This window comes from Camelus ferus, chromosome 1 (assembly GCF_009834535.1).
Source record: "Camelus ferus isolate YT-003-E chromosome 1, BCGSAC_Cfer_1.0, whole genome shotgun sequence".
NCBI classification, from domain to species: Eukaryota; Metazoa; Chordata; class Mammalia; order Artiodactyla; family Camelidae; genus Camelus; species Camelus ferus.
Window position 1 is genome coordinate 13166235 of NC_045696.1, and position 17014 is coordinate 13183248.

The 17014-nt window shown below is 39.0% G+C and overlaps 1 long non-coding RNA gene across 1 annotated transcript; it reads left to right on the forward strand.

Annotated features, from left to right (window-relative positions):
- Window positions 1-1611: 1611 nt before the first annotated feature.
- LOC116662695 lies at window positions 1612-7821 on the forward strand. Its single transcript, XR_004318693.1, has 2 exons — window positions 1612-1822; window positions 7198-7821. It is a non-coding gene; the product is annotated as an uncharacterized LOC116662695 (long non-coding RNA).
- The last annotated feature ends 9193 nt before the right edge of the window (window positions 7822-17014 follow it).

Genomic DNA, 17014 nt, shown 5'->3' on the forward strand with positions numbered 1-17014 from the left:
TTGGTGGCAGTAGAGTACCGGGAGGGAGGGCAGATGCTCCTTGCCTCCTTATGCCTACAACTGCACTTCTGCCACATCCTATTGGATAAAGCAAGTCACAAGGTCATCCCACATTCAAGGAGTAGAGAAAGAACCTCCATGCTTGATGGGAGGAGCCACAAGGACATATTGCATAGGGGCTGCCTATCGAGAGGGGGGCAGAGTTGAAGCCATCTTTGCAATTTGTCACACATAGGATGGAGGATTGGGGAACATGAAACTGAGGGCAGAATCCCATTCTTCTCTGCAGCTGCTCACATGACAATATACTGGTCTTACCTTTCCCATTCAAGGGATGGTAAGAAGCCAGAGGGTAAGTAATCATGGTAGTACTTGAACAATGCTTTCGGGTAGTCCTAAAAAATCTGTAAAACCCCAGATGGGTTTGTGGGACCAAAAGGAGAAAGGTGCAGTGGGAAGCAGGTCCTAGAGAAAGGATGACTAAAATGTGAAGTTAGGCTGATGGGCCACAGATACCTAATAGAGTCCTAATTCCCAATCGGCCATAGAAAACAATGGAGTAAATCTTGCACCTGTAGGTGTGGCAAAGAACCAACATCTGAGTTACTAAGCCTGAACGAGGCATGTGGACTGGAATGGAAGTCAGCCACCACTCACTACTGAGGACAGAGAGACCACTTTTCTCTTTTCCACCCCAAGACTTTATTACTAAGTAAGCTGTCCCCCTCAACATGAACATCCACAGGTAAGAGAGGAGATATCCTGAGGTTACATTCTGCCATTTCCAACAAAGAATAGGAGCTCAAAAAATTGAGATGAAACAGAAAAAAAAATTAAAGTATACATTTTTCAGTGGTTGAGTTTAGAGGCTGAGATTCAGCTCATTTCCTATATAGGAGATAATAGAATAAATATGTAACTTCCTGAGAGTTTTTAATGATTTTTATTCCCATCAAGATATTAGGAAAGGGAAATACGTGGAAAGTCCTTCACTGGGGCTCTGGAGCAGTAGGAGTGGCCATTCTGATGTGACCAGGTTCCTTAGCCATAAGAAAAGCTTCATGATCCCAAATCTGATCATTCTTCTATAGGTTAGTATATTGTGGCCAGCCATGTAGAAGGCTGTTCATCTTATATTAGAAGTAATGAGGTATTTGTGTTGGTTAATTTCATGTGAATTGACTGGGCTAAGGGATGTCCAGGTAGCTGGTAAAACACTTTCTTTGAGGGTGTTTCTGGAAGAGGTCAGCACTTGAATTGGTAGAGTGTGTGCTCACCAGTGTGGGTGAGCATCATCCAATGTAGTGGGGGCTTGAATAGGACAACAAGGTGAAAAAAGGGCAAAGCCTCTTCTCTCTTCTTGAGCGGGGACATACGTCTTCTGCCCTTGAACATCAGAGCTCTTGAACCAACTTCTTGGGTCCTCAGACCCTGGGACTTATATTAGCAGTCTCTCTGATTCTCAAGCCTGTGGGTTCAGACTGAATTATACCACTGACTTTACTGCAGGTGGCATATAGGGGCATATTTTAGCCTCCATAATTGCATGAGTCAATTCTCATAATAAATCTCCTCTTACATATGTGTATATATATACCCTATTTAGTTTTCTCTGGAGAACTCTAATACCGTATACAACACTGAAGCTGTATACAGTTGAAGTTCTAAAAAGTTTTATACCAGCCTCGGAAAGAGATCTTTGAACCATGGCTGAGGCCAGTTGCCTCAAAGGGGCAGGAATGGAGAGGACCAGATGGAGGTGAAGAAGGTTGTGGTGAAGAGTCTCAAAGGCACCATGCTTGAAGTGACTTGTACTCTCAAGGTGAGCAATGCTTTTTATCCAGAGGCCAAGGATTTACAGCTTGTGGAACTACCACTGGTAATGTTGAGAATTTCTTGCTATGTTTCATTGAGTGGGAACCAAAGTGTCTACATTGGTGTTAAGGAAAGAGACACTGCTGCTGAATATGGGAGAAAACGGAGCAGTAAGTCGAGGAAACATTGATCACCCCTACACCAGGTGAACGGTGGGGACATGCTAAGAGGAATGCTTCTGTTGGAGCCCAAGTTTCCTAGACTCTCCCAGTTACTGAGTCTGATAAAGGGAGGTGGTGGCTTAAATTAACAAAAAGTGTTAATGAGTCAAAAGCAAGATCTTTTGGGTTTAGTATAAAGTCAGAGTTTGGTGAAAAACTGAATGTCTTAACAGGGCCCTGCAGGAACTGCCAAAATCCCAGACCAAAGAGCCACTTTCTGCCTGATCAAAGGTGGTGGGTGGGAAAGAGGCCAAAATGAACATTCGTATGAATGTGGGGTGAGTGGGCACATGGGAAGAGGGAGCAGACGTGGAGGAAGGTGAGTTTTAGTGTTTCAGCCTCCAGCTATGAATTATTTCACTTCTTTGGGTCTCACTTTCCTCATCTATATAATGGGGATAACAATAGTACCATCTCTCAGAATTTGGGACTCACATAAAGCATTTAACATTGCACTAGTCATTCAACAAATGTTGCCTCTGGCTTTGCCACACTGAATAATATTCTAATACAGTGAAGGGGATGAGGATTAAAGTGTTCTTTCTTCTCTCCTGATTACTTCTGGTGAGAAGCTTCTTAACTGCTTCAGGGATCTAGACCCTAGGATTGATGTCATGATGTGGAGGAAGAATAGAAGGGATTTGACAGTGAGTGGTGCTGGATGGAGAATTAAACGCTCCAACCTAAAAGTGGGATAGACTGGAGTGAGCCCATTTGGTTAGAGAAGTCTGTTCTTACCTCTGCCTGGTGATTGTAAGCTAGATTTCTCGAACATCCTGGTGGAGGTCTTGGAAGAAGTAAGCAGTAATAATAACTAAAATTGTTGAAGTACTTGGTAGATGCCAGGCACTATTCTAAGTACTTTGTATTTAGCATGGGGTAGGGTGAATTAATACTGAAATTAATACAAAAAATCCTTGATGAACAAAATATCAAAATTTAAAAAAATGACAGCATCACTCAAAGTGACGAGATGAACCATGTTGGAGCCTGAGGCAAAAGGAAAAATTAGTAACACTGATCCTGTATTTATTCAAAATTTTGATATTTTGTAAGTTAAGGATTTCTTGCATTAATTGTGTTTTTAAAAAAATAGCACACTCAAATATTATTTATCTCAACTACTACATTTTTGGCATCTCCGTACATTTTGTGCTCAGGGTGAGTGCCTCATTTTTCTCCCCCTCTTCCTACTGCTTCTATGTATAAGAATTTATTTAACCCCTCTTAAATTCACTGTGGCAGGCCCCATTATTATTCACCTTTTTACACATTTAAAAAACTGAAGCATCGAAGGTAATACTAGTTTCCAAAGGCTGCTGTAACCAGTTATCACAAACTTGGCAGCTTAAAACAACACATATTTATTCTCATCCAGTTCTGGAGATCAGAAGTCCAACATCAGTTTCACTGGGCTAAATCAAGCTGCAGGCAGGGTTGAGATGCCTCTCGAGCCTCTCAGGGAGAAGCCCTTCCCTTGCTTTTCTGGCTTCTAGAGCTGCATTCTCTGCATTCTGTGGTTCAGTGCCCCTTCTTTTAGCTTCAAAGTCAAGGGCATAGCATTTTGCCTCAGCTGACACATGGCCTTCTTCTTGTGTTGTAGTCAAATCCCCCTCTGCCTCTCTCTCATGAGGAGACTTGTGATTACATTTAGGACTCACCCAGATAATCCAGGATAACCTCTACCATCTCAAGGTCTGTCCTTTTAATCATATCTGCAAAGTCCCTTTTGACATACAATGTGACATTCACAGATTCCAGTGATTGGATGTGAACCTCTCTGAGGGCCAATCATCAGCTTCCCATCAGCTGGACAGTAAGTGGTAATGTCCAGTTCAGACTGAGGCCGACTGGCTTCTGTGCCCTTTTGCTGGAGGCAGTGGATGTGTCCTTCCTTAGGGCCCAGGGTGTGGGCAAGGAGGCTGCAGGAATAAGCATCAATTTCAATCTCTTTAAGGGACCTACTCTGTGCTGTGGCCAGCATCTGGGGCAAGACAGTGAGAGTCCTCTTCATCCTTGTCCGACATACAGAATCCTACTAGGAAGACAGAAGCGGTGTCTGAAGCCATATTTATTTGACTTTTCCAGGTGACAAGACCTTCTTTTATGCCCTGAGCTGGAAAGTCAGGAAGTCTTAGTAACAAAGAGAAAACTGATACCCGACCTTCTTTCATCCCCATGTTTAACCTTCCCGACTGCTAGGAAATTCTTCTTTTGCTGTATCTGAAATCTTTGCTGCCTTAAGTCCCATTTTTTTTTTTTTTTAGTTCTTTCGTTGGGAAGATGGAAAATAATCACCTTCTACTATCTGAGTGATAGCATTTATGACTGCAGTGACTAGTGAAATTTTAGCCGATTTTGTCTTGTACACAAAGTAAAAAGTAGTGAATGTGTGCGAAAAACACTGATTTATTCTCTCAACATACATAGTCAGGGTTATATTTATTTTCTGCCAGCAGCTCTTTATAAGTATGAATGGACACCTGAGGACTCTGCTATTTAGGGATGAGTCGGGCAAACGTCCTCTGTAAAGGGTGAGGTGGTAACTGTTTTAGGCTTTGCAGGCCATATGACCTCCATCACAATGACTCAGCTCTGATGTGTCACATATGCAGCAGTAAACAATATGTAGACCTTGTGTGGTGTAAAGACATTGTGTTCTAACAATTTTGTTTGCAGACACTGAACTTTGAATTTCATAGCTTTGTGTGTGTCCTGAAATATTCTTTTGACATTTTCTACTACTTGTAAACTGTTCTCATTACACGGGCCATCCAAAAACAGGTGGTAGGCTGTAGTTTGCTGATCTTGGACCTGGTTCTCCTTATATTTTATACCTTATTCCTGGATGATGTCTTGATGATCAAGTGAAATAGGCTGGCATGACTTTATTCTACTTGGAGACTCATTATGTGTAGTGTCTCACCTTAGATCTTATCTAATCTCTGATCCTAAAATCCATCAATGACTGTAACGTCAACTGTTGAGATTTTAAAACAGTTCTTTGGGAGTTTTAGGGCAATGAAATTATTCTGTATGATATTATAGTGGTGGCTACACATCATTATGCATTTGTCAAAACCCAAAGAATGTACAACATCAAGAGTGAACCCTAATGTAAACTATGGACTTTGGTTGGATAATAATGTGTCCATGTTGGTTCATCGATTGTATCAAATATACCACACTGATGAGGGATGTTGAGCGTAGGGGAGTATATATGTGTGGGTGGGGAGGGCTATGTGCCAACTCTGTATTTCTGCTCAATTCTGCTGTGAACCTGAAACTGCTCTAAAAAATAAAGTCCATTAGTAGAATAAAAAAAAAAAAGAGGAGGTACACAAATATTGCCTTGTCTAGATTGAGTTAGGTTGAAGTGTCTAAATTTTAATAAAATGGGTCCAAAAATTCCAATCAAAAAAAAAAAAAAAAACCACAAAAAACAGCCGTTCTTCTATATAGTTTGTCTTTCTGCCTCCAGGTCTTTGTTTAGTTCTGACATCCATGCTGTTCCCCAGCTCCTCCCTCCGCTTCTCCCGTTATTCTCATGGACCTCATTGATTATGTACATTTTTGCCTCATCCATCTTTCCCACTAGAACATAAACTTCTTGAAAGATGAGAGCAAGGACTTACTAATCTTTGCCCCCTGAATGCACTTATTACAGTGATCATTGGAGATCCATAAATGTTTCTTACATACAAATTCTTCTTCAAAGAAAAATATAGTATGATATCACTTATATGTGCAATCTTAAGAAAAGGACACAAATGAACTTATCTACAAAACTGAAACAGACTCACAGACATAGAGAACTAACTTATGGTTACCAGGGGTAAAGAGGGTGGGAAGGGATAAATTGGGAATTCTAAATCTGTATCGCTTGGGGAGTGATGGAAATGTTAGCTATCTTGATTGTGGTGGTAGTTTTATTGTGGTGGTATTTGATAGGTGTAAATACATCTATCAAAATTCATCAAATTGTATATCTGAAATATGTGTAGTTTACTGTACAGAAATTATTTCACAATAAAGGTGTTAAAAGCAAACAAAAAAGCAAAACAAAAAATTAATAAAAATGGTATAAACCAAAAAAAAAAAAATAAAAAATCTCCAAAATGCAATGTTGAAGTTGAGAGCCACTGGGAAAAAAAACAGGGATAGTATGTCCTCTGTTGTGTTTTCTTATGTCACATGCTTTTGGCCCAATTAATAATAAAGCAACAGTGGGAATGTCTGCATTTGAAGATACTGCTATTGAGAAAATAGTCTTCCTTCTCTCAGCCCTGAATCATCCATCATGCTGGCTCCACATTCTGCTAATCTGAAAATAAAACAATACAAAACAGCCGGTCTGGAGACAAAGCAGAGTGTGAAGGCACACACAATCAGATGGTAAAGAAGAGGTGAAACACATTCAGGCTGATTCGTACACTGGTAAATTTATAGTACCATTGCCGTCTGATTACAATGATTGACTTCCCAGAGAAACTGCTCTTGATAATAAAAGATCTCTAGCCCACTGAAAAGAAACAGAAGTCTCTGGGTCCTTATTATTTGGAAAACAATTTTTTTTTTTTTTTTGCCATGGCTGAGTCCTAGCATCAACAAAGAAAGAACTTACTCAGAGCTGTAAAAGGATTTAGAATTTCTTCCGCACTCCTTTCATTCTAAGATGGGGGTCACGTCTTTGAAGAATTGTCTACGAGTTGTCATGGGGTGGTTAGCAGCGTGTAAGAGCAGTTGCTACCATATATTGGGACCCAGATGTCATCAAAATTTGGTTTGGATGGATGAAGAAATAAGACTTGTACACAAAATATTGTGCTGATGTTAGGCCAAAGATATCAATGAACAATTTAAAAATTTGGCTGCTGTGCAAAGGGCAGTCACCCTGCTGAGTGAGCAGTAGTGCATGAGGGCCAGGAAATTAAGGCTTAACTGCACACCCCAAACTGTCCAAGCTATTTTATTGTTTAAGTGAAACGAAATACAAACACAAATAGCCAGAAGGGTGAAATTTAAATTAAACTTCAAAATCACTTTGTGTTTTAGCCATCTATGGTGTTCTCAGCACTGCAAATTAGTCTACTTTCTTTGGAAGCCTAGAAAAATAATCCAGTACAGAAAGCTCCCCTGACTTTGTCTTCTTCCTTTACAGGCTGTGCACATGTTCACTTTGAAACAAAAGTTTGACCGAGATCCAAAGGAATGTGAGGTAACCACCTCGGAAGAGTTTCCAAGCCATGATGACTGTGGCCGGTGACGGCCGTCTCCAAGACGGGGTCTGGTTTGCAGCAAGATTTCAGGGCAAGATTGCTGTGCTTTCCCTTGTTAGGTGGCTGCACTGAGAATTGCCTGGCTAAACAGATATCTGCAAGGGAATCCTTAGGAATCTTCCTCACTGCTTTCTGGCTTTAAGCCTTAGGTAAATATTTTTGTAGACTCTTTTCTCCTTGGCATAGGTGTGGTACTGATGTCCAGGCGGGAGATGGATGTGAATGGGCAGGATGGTTCTCTGAACAGTTGAGCTTTTATCCTTTGAGAAAGAGATCACTCAGAAATTCTCCTCTATGGAGAGAGGTTGGGACCTACATTGGAGCCAAACAAGAGGCTCACTGGACTGGTAATTCCATGCTTTCTCTCTGAGGCCAAGAACCCTTCTGTCTTCTGAAAGATTTGGGGTCATTTCCTGAAGAAAAATTCAATTTCTAAGTATCTGAAATTAAGGTAGTGAGCTAAATGTAAAATGCTGAATGGAATGAATAAAACATCTTTTTTTCCATGGGGGGATATAACCAGGTCATAAATGTCATGGGCTGTAAAGTAAAAATCTCCGTCTTTCTTCCCCTATAATCCATGCAAAACAAGTATTTCCCTGCAAAGATATCTATCATGTTTATTATAGAGATGTTTCTTTAAGAGGACTGATGATATGTAAGAAAGATATTCATACAAAATTCTATACACAGGGTTTGAAGTATGAGAAAAAACAAAACAGAAAAAGAGAGACCAGTCAGCAGGTTTCATGAACAGATGCTTGTGAAAGGGACCAGGGCTGCTTCAGTCTCTCCTGGGGAACACTGGGGTCCCTGGGAGGCCTCACACACCAGGCAGCAGTGCTAAGTCACTTAGATAAAGCTTCTCCTTGGGCCAACAGAAATTTCTGTGTTTGAGCTAGGCTTTACATTTTTGCCTTGAAAGAATTCTCTATGTTTACTTCTTTTCACTTAAAAGTGCTTACTCCTTAGGCTGAGGCAAAAAGAAAAAAAAAAGTTTATTAGCTGTCAGGAGACACAGGAAGAAGTTTCCCCATGACTTGTGGCTGAGTGGTTTTAAAATCTGTCCATAATTGCTTTGATATTCCTCCCGTCATGAGATGGAGTCTGTGTCTGAACCCTTGGACATTGGCAGGCCCTCTGGCTGACTTGGTGAATGGGACAAAGTTATGCTGTGTGATTTCCAAGCCTAGGTTAGATAACGTCATGTGACTTCTGCGATTTCTCTTTGGGACAGCTGCTCTGGGAATCTTCAGCCACCATATTTACAGTCTGGCTATTCTGAGACAATGTGGAGAGACATTGTGCAGTAAAGGACCAGGGTGTCTAAACTCTGCACACTCAAAAGAAAGGTTGGCCTTTGCTTAGCTCCTGGCAGGTGACCTCTAAGCCCTTGGAACATCTTTCTTGTTAAGACTGTCTTTGTTTACTGGGCCCTGGGCTATTCCAGATAGTTAATGCTGATAATGTGATTTATGCTGGGGACCTTGGGCTGCAGCATTAGCTTGAACTTTGGAGAGTGAAGGTCAGCCATATGGATGGTCACCCAAACCTACATGACTGACCCTTAATAAAAATCCTGGACACCATGGCTTAGATGAGCTTCCCTGGTTGGCAATACTTCGTGTATATTGCCAGACATCATTGCTGAAATTAAGTGTTGTCTACTTGACTCCACTGGGAGAGGACAACTGGAAGCTTGTCCCTAGTGACTTCTGGATTCTTTCCCGTACACTTTTTCCCACTGCTGATTTTCATCTGTATCCTTTTGCTGTAATGTGCCATAACTATGGGTACAACAACTTTGATAAGCTCTTTTAGTGGATCCTACAGAATATAAAGGTTGGCCATGCCCTCTGAAATTGCTTGGTCCAGACATCTCCCAGGGAACTGATTTAAGCTCAATAATACATTTGGTAGATATGGAAACTGAGACTTGAAGACATTAGATGACACTTTCAAACTCATACCAGTCATTGTCATCTCATAGGACTGTACTTGAACCTCTCCAGAAAGTCCTGTACAGCACTGTTCTGATGGGGCACTCATGGGTCTGTCATTTCATTTTGACACCGTGTTCACATGATTTGGCTAACAGGGAAGTCAAATATGTTTTCAGATTTTCAGCGTAGCTTTGAGGCCAGCATGTCCCCTTATTTTGCAGCTTTATGACGTCAGCAAGTATGACAGTCCTATGCTTTAACTGCCCTCATGGTCACGCAAGCCATTCACTGGTTCATGCATTTATTCATTCACTCGTGTTTGTGACAAAGTACACTGCATATACTTTTTCTTAAAAGTACACCAGACTGTGTATCCCACTCTGGACACTGTGGCCACTCTTTTCACGTTTGTCTCTCTGCTGCTGACCCATCACAGGGTCTGCCCCACCGGGGATGAAAGTGATGTTTCTGACAGTTCTTGAAGGGCAGTTGTGACTCCACAAGGAACATTTCATATTCCACTTAAGAGGGCTTAGGGCTACTTTGGCTTGTAAGTGCCTCTGTTTGTCAGAGAAGAGGGAAGGTCTGTTGTTGGATGAAAAAAATGCACAGGGGGGAATTTCAGAGGCTGGCAATTTTCTTCAACTCCCTTTTTCCCTTTGTATAACGTATATAGCCTCCCATATAAATTAGGAATCTAATCAGAATGGTATGCTCCACTTAACTGGTACAGGTTTAATTGGGAAATCCGCTTAATCAGGACATCTCCCAGGGAACTGATTTAGGCCCGATGATACATAATGGCTATGATTGCAGCTTAAAGGAGGTGGTAATTCTCTTTAATTGAGACACTTTCAGGTAATTTAGTGCTGCTTGAGACTAGGTGCGTGAGTGTGTCTGTGCCTGTGGCCTTTCTGATTCAGTTTGTTTCCCTCTGTAGTAAGGGGTGCAGGATTGACTCAGACAACAGCATCCATCAGTTCAGCACTGCCCCAGGTACTCATCCTTATTCAAAAGAGAAAGGAGATCAGATTCCTTGGCAAAGAACTGCTGGGCTCCTTTCAGCAACTTGGAACTGGTACATCCGCTCATTTCAGGGTGCTGTTATGGGCTGATTAGGATTTTATTTGTAAGTAGTTTCAGGGGGGTTTGAAGAAGAGATTTCCTTTCCACTCTTTGATTCTGATTCCTCCTTTGCTCCTGAGTACCTTTCCTGCTGGGTCCTTATATGAAATTCCATATGTTAACATACTGTTTGTGAGGTTGAGCAAATTTTGAGGATAACTGATTACAGAATGCAATGGACTAAATTGTATCCCCCCAAATTCATATGTTGAAGCCCTAACCCTCAATATGATACTATTTGGAGATGGAGCCTTTAGGAGGTTATTAGGTTTAGATAAGATCATGAGGGTGGAGCCCTCATAATGCAAGTAGTGACCTATATAAGAAAAGACAGCAGGAGTGACATCATCACTCATTTTTGATGTCGAGAAGACATAGCTTGTTTTTGCCTCTCCTACAACAATAATTCAGAATCCATTAATAGACAAAATTGCCTCTGTGGGAGCTGTGGGATCAGAACCATATGGCAAAGAATCCAGGAAGAGTCTCACCCACCCACGTGTCTGGCAATAGCCATTCAGACCTTGGTCCCTGCTGAGGATCCTAGTGGCCCCGGAGCTGGCTCCAGCCCCTCTTGACTGTGGTCCAGAAACCCATGAAAACATTGTTTTCGACAATCATTCATGAGTGAGAGAGACTTTATTGAAGTCCAAGTTTCAAGAGAAGTTCTAGCACACTATTGGAGCAAAAAAAAAAAAAAATTACAAGTTTGGATGCATTGGAGAGAGCAGTTAGTAAAGACTGGAAGAGGTAACTGCTACATCAAATGTGAAGACAAAAATGCAAAATTTCAAGGAACATGAGAAATCAGGGGTACAAGTTACCACCAATAATCATAATAATCTTTCAGTAACTGATATGAAAGGCATGGAGATCTTTGACTTACCTGATAAAGAATTCAAAAATAGCTGTTTTAAGGGAATTCAATGAGCTACAACATAGAGAGACAGTTCAGCAAAATCAGGAAACAACACACAAACAAGATGAGAAGTTTAACAAAGAAGTAGAAATTAAAAAAAAAAGGAACCAAATAGAAATTCTGGATCTAAAGAATACAATAAATGAAATGAAAAATGTGATAGAGAGCATCTATAGCAGAACAGATCAAGCAGATGAAAAAACTTGTGAAGTAGAAGTCAGGACTTTTGAAATTATCCATTAAGAAGAGGAAATGGGAAAAGAAAAGAATGAAAAAGAGTGAAGAAAACCTCCAGGATTTCATCAATTCACAAAGGAAGGCAATAAGAGAGGAAAAAAGAAACAAAGAAAATATAAAACAGCCAGAGAATGATACATGGCATTAGTAAGTCCTTATCTATCAATAATTACTCTAGATGAAAAAAACAAAACAAAACAAGACAAAATAAAATCCAACTATATGCTGCCTACTAGAGACTTACTTCAGGTTTAGGGACACACATAGGCCTAAAGTGGAGGGATAGAAAAAGATATGCTCTGCAAATGGAAACCAAAAGAGAGCAGGAGAAGCTATACTTATATAGACAAAATAGACTTTATAGCCCAAAATGGTTAAAAAAAGGCAAAGAAAGTTGTTGTATAATGATAAAGATACAAGAATCATAAATATACACACACTTCATGTTGGAGCACCTAAATATCCCTGATGAATATAAATGTAAATATCACAACAAAATACTAGCAAACTGAATCAAATAGTACATTAAAAGGATCATACACCATCATCAAGTGGGATATATCTCTGGGATGCAAAGATGGTTCACCATAGGAAAATCAATAAATGTGATAACCACATTAATAATATGAAAGATAAAATCATATTATCATCTCAATAGATGCAAAAAAAGCATTTGACAAAATATAACATCTTTTCATGATAAAATCTCAACACATTGGGTATAATGGGAACATACTTCAAAATAATATAGAATATATATGACTAGCCCACAGCTAACATCATACTCAATGGTGAAATGTTGAAAGCTTTTCCTCTAAGATCAAAGACAACATGAGTTCCACTTTCATCACTTCTATTCAATGTAGTACTAGAAGTCTTAGCTGGAAAAATCAGGCAAGAAAAAAAAAAGACATCCAAATCAGAAAGGAATAAGTGAAATTGTCTTTGTTTGCAAATGATCTAATTTTATATATGGAAAAGCTTAAAGACTCCTCCCCAAACTATTAAAAACTAATCAATAAATTCAGTAATGTTGTAGGATACAAAATCAATGCAGACAAGAAATCTGTTGTATTTATATACACTAACTATGAAATACATGAAAATGAAGTAAAGAAAACAAAATCCAACTTACAATAGCATCAAAAACAGTAAAATATCTAGGAATTAAATTTCATAACAAGGGTGTGAAAGATATGTACACGGAAAATTGTAAGACTTTGATAAAATAAACTGAAGAAAACACCAATAAATGGAAATATATTCCATGTTCATGGGTCAGAAGAATTAATGTTGGTTAAGTGTCCATACTTCTGTTTATAGACTTAATGAAATGCCTATCAAAATTCCAATGGTATTTTTCACAGAAATAGAAAAATAGTCCTAAAATTTGTATGGAATCACAAAAACTCTGGTAGCCAAAGCAATCCTAAGAAAAGACAACAAAGCTGGGGCTATCACATTTCCTGACTCCAAACGATACTATAAAGCTATCATAATCAAAACAGTATTGTATTAACATAAAATAAGTCACATAGACTAATGGAAAGAATCTAGGGCTCAGAGATAAACCCTAAATATATGACCAACAAATACTTGGCAAAGGAGCCAAGAATACTAACACAGGGAAAAGACAGTTGATTCATTAAATAGTGATAGAAAAACCAAATAACCACATGTAGAAGAATGGAATTGGACCTCTACTTTATACAACTCACGCAATGAACTCAAAATGAATTAACTTAAACATAAAACCTGAAATCACAAAACTAGAAGAAAATGGGGGGAGGGGGAAACTATTTGACCTTGGTCTTGGCAATGATTTTTAGATATGACATGAAAAGCAAAAGCAAAAAAAAAAAAAAAAAAAAAAAGTTGTACTACATCAAATTAAAAAGCTCCTGCACAGTAAAAGAAACAATCAACAAAATGAAAAGGCAACCTATGGAGTGGGAGAAAATGGGGTTATATTCAAAATATATAAATAGCATATATAACTCAATATCAAAAAAGTCAAATAATCTGATTAAAAAAATGAACAGAAGTACTGAATAGATTTTTTTTCAAAGAAGACATGCAAATGGCCCACAAGTACATCAACATCACTAATCATCAGGGAAATGCAAATCAAAACCACAGTGAGATGTCACCTCACACCTGATGATGGCTGTCATCAATGAGACAAGTATAGGTGAGAATGTGGAGGAAAGGAAAACTTGTGTATTTTCATGGAAATGTAAATTGATACAGCCACTGTGGAAAATGGTATGGAGTTTCCTCAAAAAATTAAAGGTAGAATTATCATATGATCTAGCAATTCCACTTCTGGGTATTTTTCCAAAGGAAATGAAATCAGAATCTCACAGAGGTATCTGCACTCCCATGTTCATCACAGCATTATTCACAATAGACAATATATAGCAAAAACGCCTAAGTGTCTGTCTACAGATGAATAAAGGAGATACAGTATATATACAATGGAATATTATTCAGCCATGAGAAAGGAAACCCTGTTGTTTGCAACAATATGGATGGACCTTGAGAGTATTATGCTAAGTGAACTAAGTCAGACAGAGAAAGAAAAATACTGCACAGTATCACTTATATGTGGAATCTAAGAAGACTAAACTCACAGAAATATAGAATAGAATGGGAGTTACTGCGGTCTGCAAGCGGAGGAGATGGGAAGATGTTGGTCAGTTGGTACAAACTTTCAGCTATAAGATGAATATGTTTTGGGGATCTAATGTACAGCAAGGTGATTATAGTTAACAAATATTGTATTGTATATTTGAAAGTTACTAAGAGAGTAGATCTTAAATATTCTCACCACAAAAAAAAGGTAATTATGTGAGTGATGGAGGTGTTAGCTAATGCTACCATGGTAATCATTTCCAAATATATAAGTGTATTAGATCAACAGGTTGTACATCTTAAACACACACAATGTTAAATGTCAAATTACAGCTCAATAACGCTGGGGATAAAAAAAGAAATAGCAGGAAGTTTGCTCTCTCTCTGTCTCTCTGACCATCTGAGGTCCCAGTGAGAAAGTAGCCATCTGCAAGCTAGAAGCAGAGCCCTTACTAGAACCCAACAATACTGGGCCCGGATCTTGACTTTCAGCCTCAAGAACTGTGAGAAATAAATGTCTGTTGTTACACATTACACTTGTCAATATTGGTCTGTGCATGAAACTCTCTAAATTTGTTAATTTACTTATCCAGTCACACATTTATTTATTCCCTTTTATCCCATATGCACTCTCTTCTTCTCTCTCTTCCTTGACAGCCTCACATTATAACACGTTTAGTGCATAAGGCTCCTGATTCATAAACAGCCATCTTATATGGTGGAAGGGGTGCCGGAGTTCTCTGGAATCTCTCTTTAAGGGCACTGATCCCATTCAGGAGGGGCCTGCCCTCATGACCCAGTTACCTCTCCAAAGCCCCACCTTTAAGTGCTATTGCACTGGGGATTAAGTTTCCACACATGAATTTAGGGGAGACACATGCATTCAGTCTTACTGCATACTCAATGGTGTGTATTTATCAGATTTTATCTACTGTATTAGTAAAGTTAACACTACATTTGGAACCCGTACACCCTTCAAATTTCAAGGGCTTAACAAAACATCAGATTTAGCTAATGAAGTTGAAACTAAATTAAGAGTTCAAAGTAGGTGCTCCTAGGTATAGAGTTTTCCTCCAAGGGATGATTCAGGGACCCAGGATCCTTCCATCTTGTAGCTCCACGGTCTTCTACACATAGAGCCCATCCTGCTCTAGAGATTTTCTCCATTCAAGCCAGGCAGCTGGAGGAAGGAGCAGGGAGGGTTGCACTGGGGAGGTTTCTATGGCCGGGTCTGCAAGTAGTCTATTGGATTCTAGCCAAATGTTCCTTTGTCTGGAATTCAACCATGTATTTTCACCTAATCTCAAGGGGATGCTAAGCTGTGTGCTTCTTTTCTCCAGGAAGAGAAAGGAAAAAGGCTTGGTGATAAGCCAGCAGTTTCCATGTACAGCCTTCATCAGGGATTGGCAGCCAATTGCATTAGTTCCCTGCCACCAAAAATAACGCTGCAGTCAACATCTCCCGTTTTATACTCTGTAGAACTGTGTGAAGATGTTTTTGGTTCATAAGCCCAGGGGTGGAATTGCTTGGTGATAGGACATGCACTTTCTCTTTCTGACTAAGTAGTGTCCATTTACACTCTGACCAGCAACACCAGCCTGCTCTCACCAGCAGTGTGTAAGGATGCTTTCATCTCCATCTACACTTCTTGCTTCAGCTTTTTTTTTTTTTTTGGTAGACTAATATGTATACAGAAATATATCACCGTAGTTTTAATTTTTATGTTTCTAATGGCTAGTGATTTTGGACAACTTTTCATATTCTGGTTAACCCTTGGGTTTCCACCTCTGTAAATTGCCAAGCTGTATTCTTTGCTCATATTTTTTCCCAGTGTGGTTCTTGTTTTCTTCTTGGTTTGAAGAATATTTTTGAAATAAAATTTGTCTATTTATTCCCTTTTTAAAAAATGTTTATTAAGGAGTCTTTCCTGCCTCCAAGCTCACACCTTTCACAGTTAGAGTCCACCCTTCAGGTGTTGCTGTGCAGGGATTCACTTTTATTTTCTCCGTAATGAATGGTTTTCGACTACATCATCTATTGAACAATCTGTCCTTGATCCTTACCCATTCATTTATGGTTCCAGTTTTACCATATATTAACTTCCAAATAATGTCTATCTTTCTCTGAGTTCTGTTTTGCTGTCTTAGTCATTTGCCTGTTTTTGTGCCAATACCATCCTAGTTTATCTTACCGTGACTTTGAGGCACATCAATAGCAAGTACATTGAGTTTCCTCTTTCGTCTTCTTTTAACAGGTTGACTTAGCTGCATGTGGGCTTTTATTCTTCTATGTAAATATTGGTCTCTGTCTATTCAATTCTTCAAAGAAATCTATTTTCGATTGGGATGCTATTATATTTGTAGATTAAATTGGGGCCCATGAACAGGTTTATAATGTTGTCTTTCTACTTAGGAGCCTGCACTCACTCTCCATAAAACTCACCTTCTATGCCTCTATTAGCATTTAAACATTTTATCTATTGTGTTCTTGTACATTTTTGGTTGACTTAGTTTCAAGAAATAATTTATAATTTTATTGTTGTTATGAATAAATCCTATTTGTACACATGTCCTAAGTAGTTATCATTGGTATAGAGTCATACTATTGATTTTTGTAGTTTGGCCACATATCTGGCTGTCATGATAAACTCACTCTAATTACTTTAATAGTTTGTCTGTTGAGATTGATGATTTTTCTAGGTCGATGATTACGACATTTACAAATAATATTTTATCTCTTTCCATAATATTTATATAAGCTTTCTCTCTCTTTTTCTATGATTTCTGTTGTCTGATACTAGATTAAATAGTAACTTTATTAGTTAATATCATTGTTTTGTTC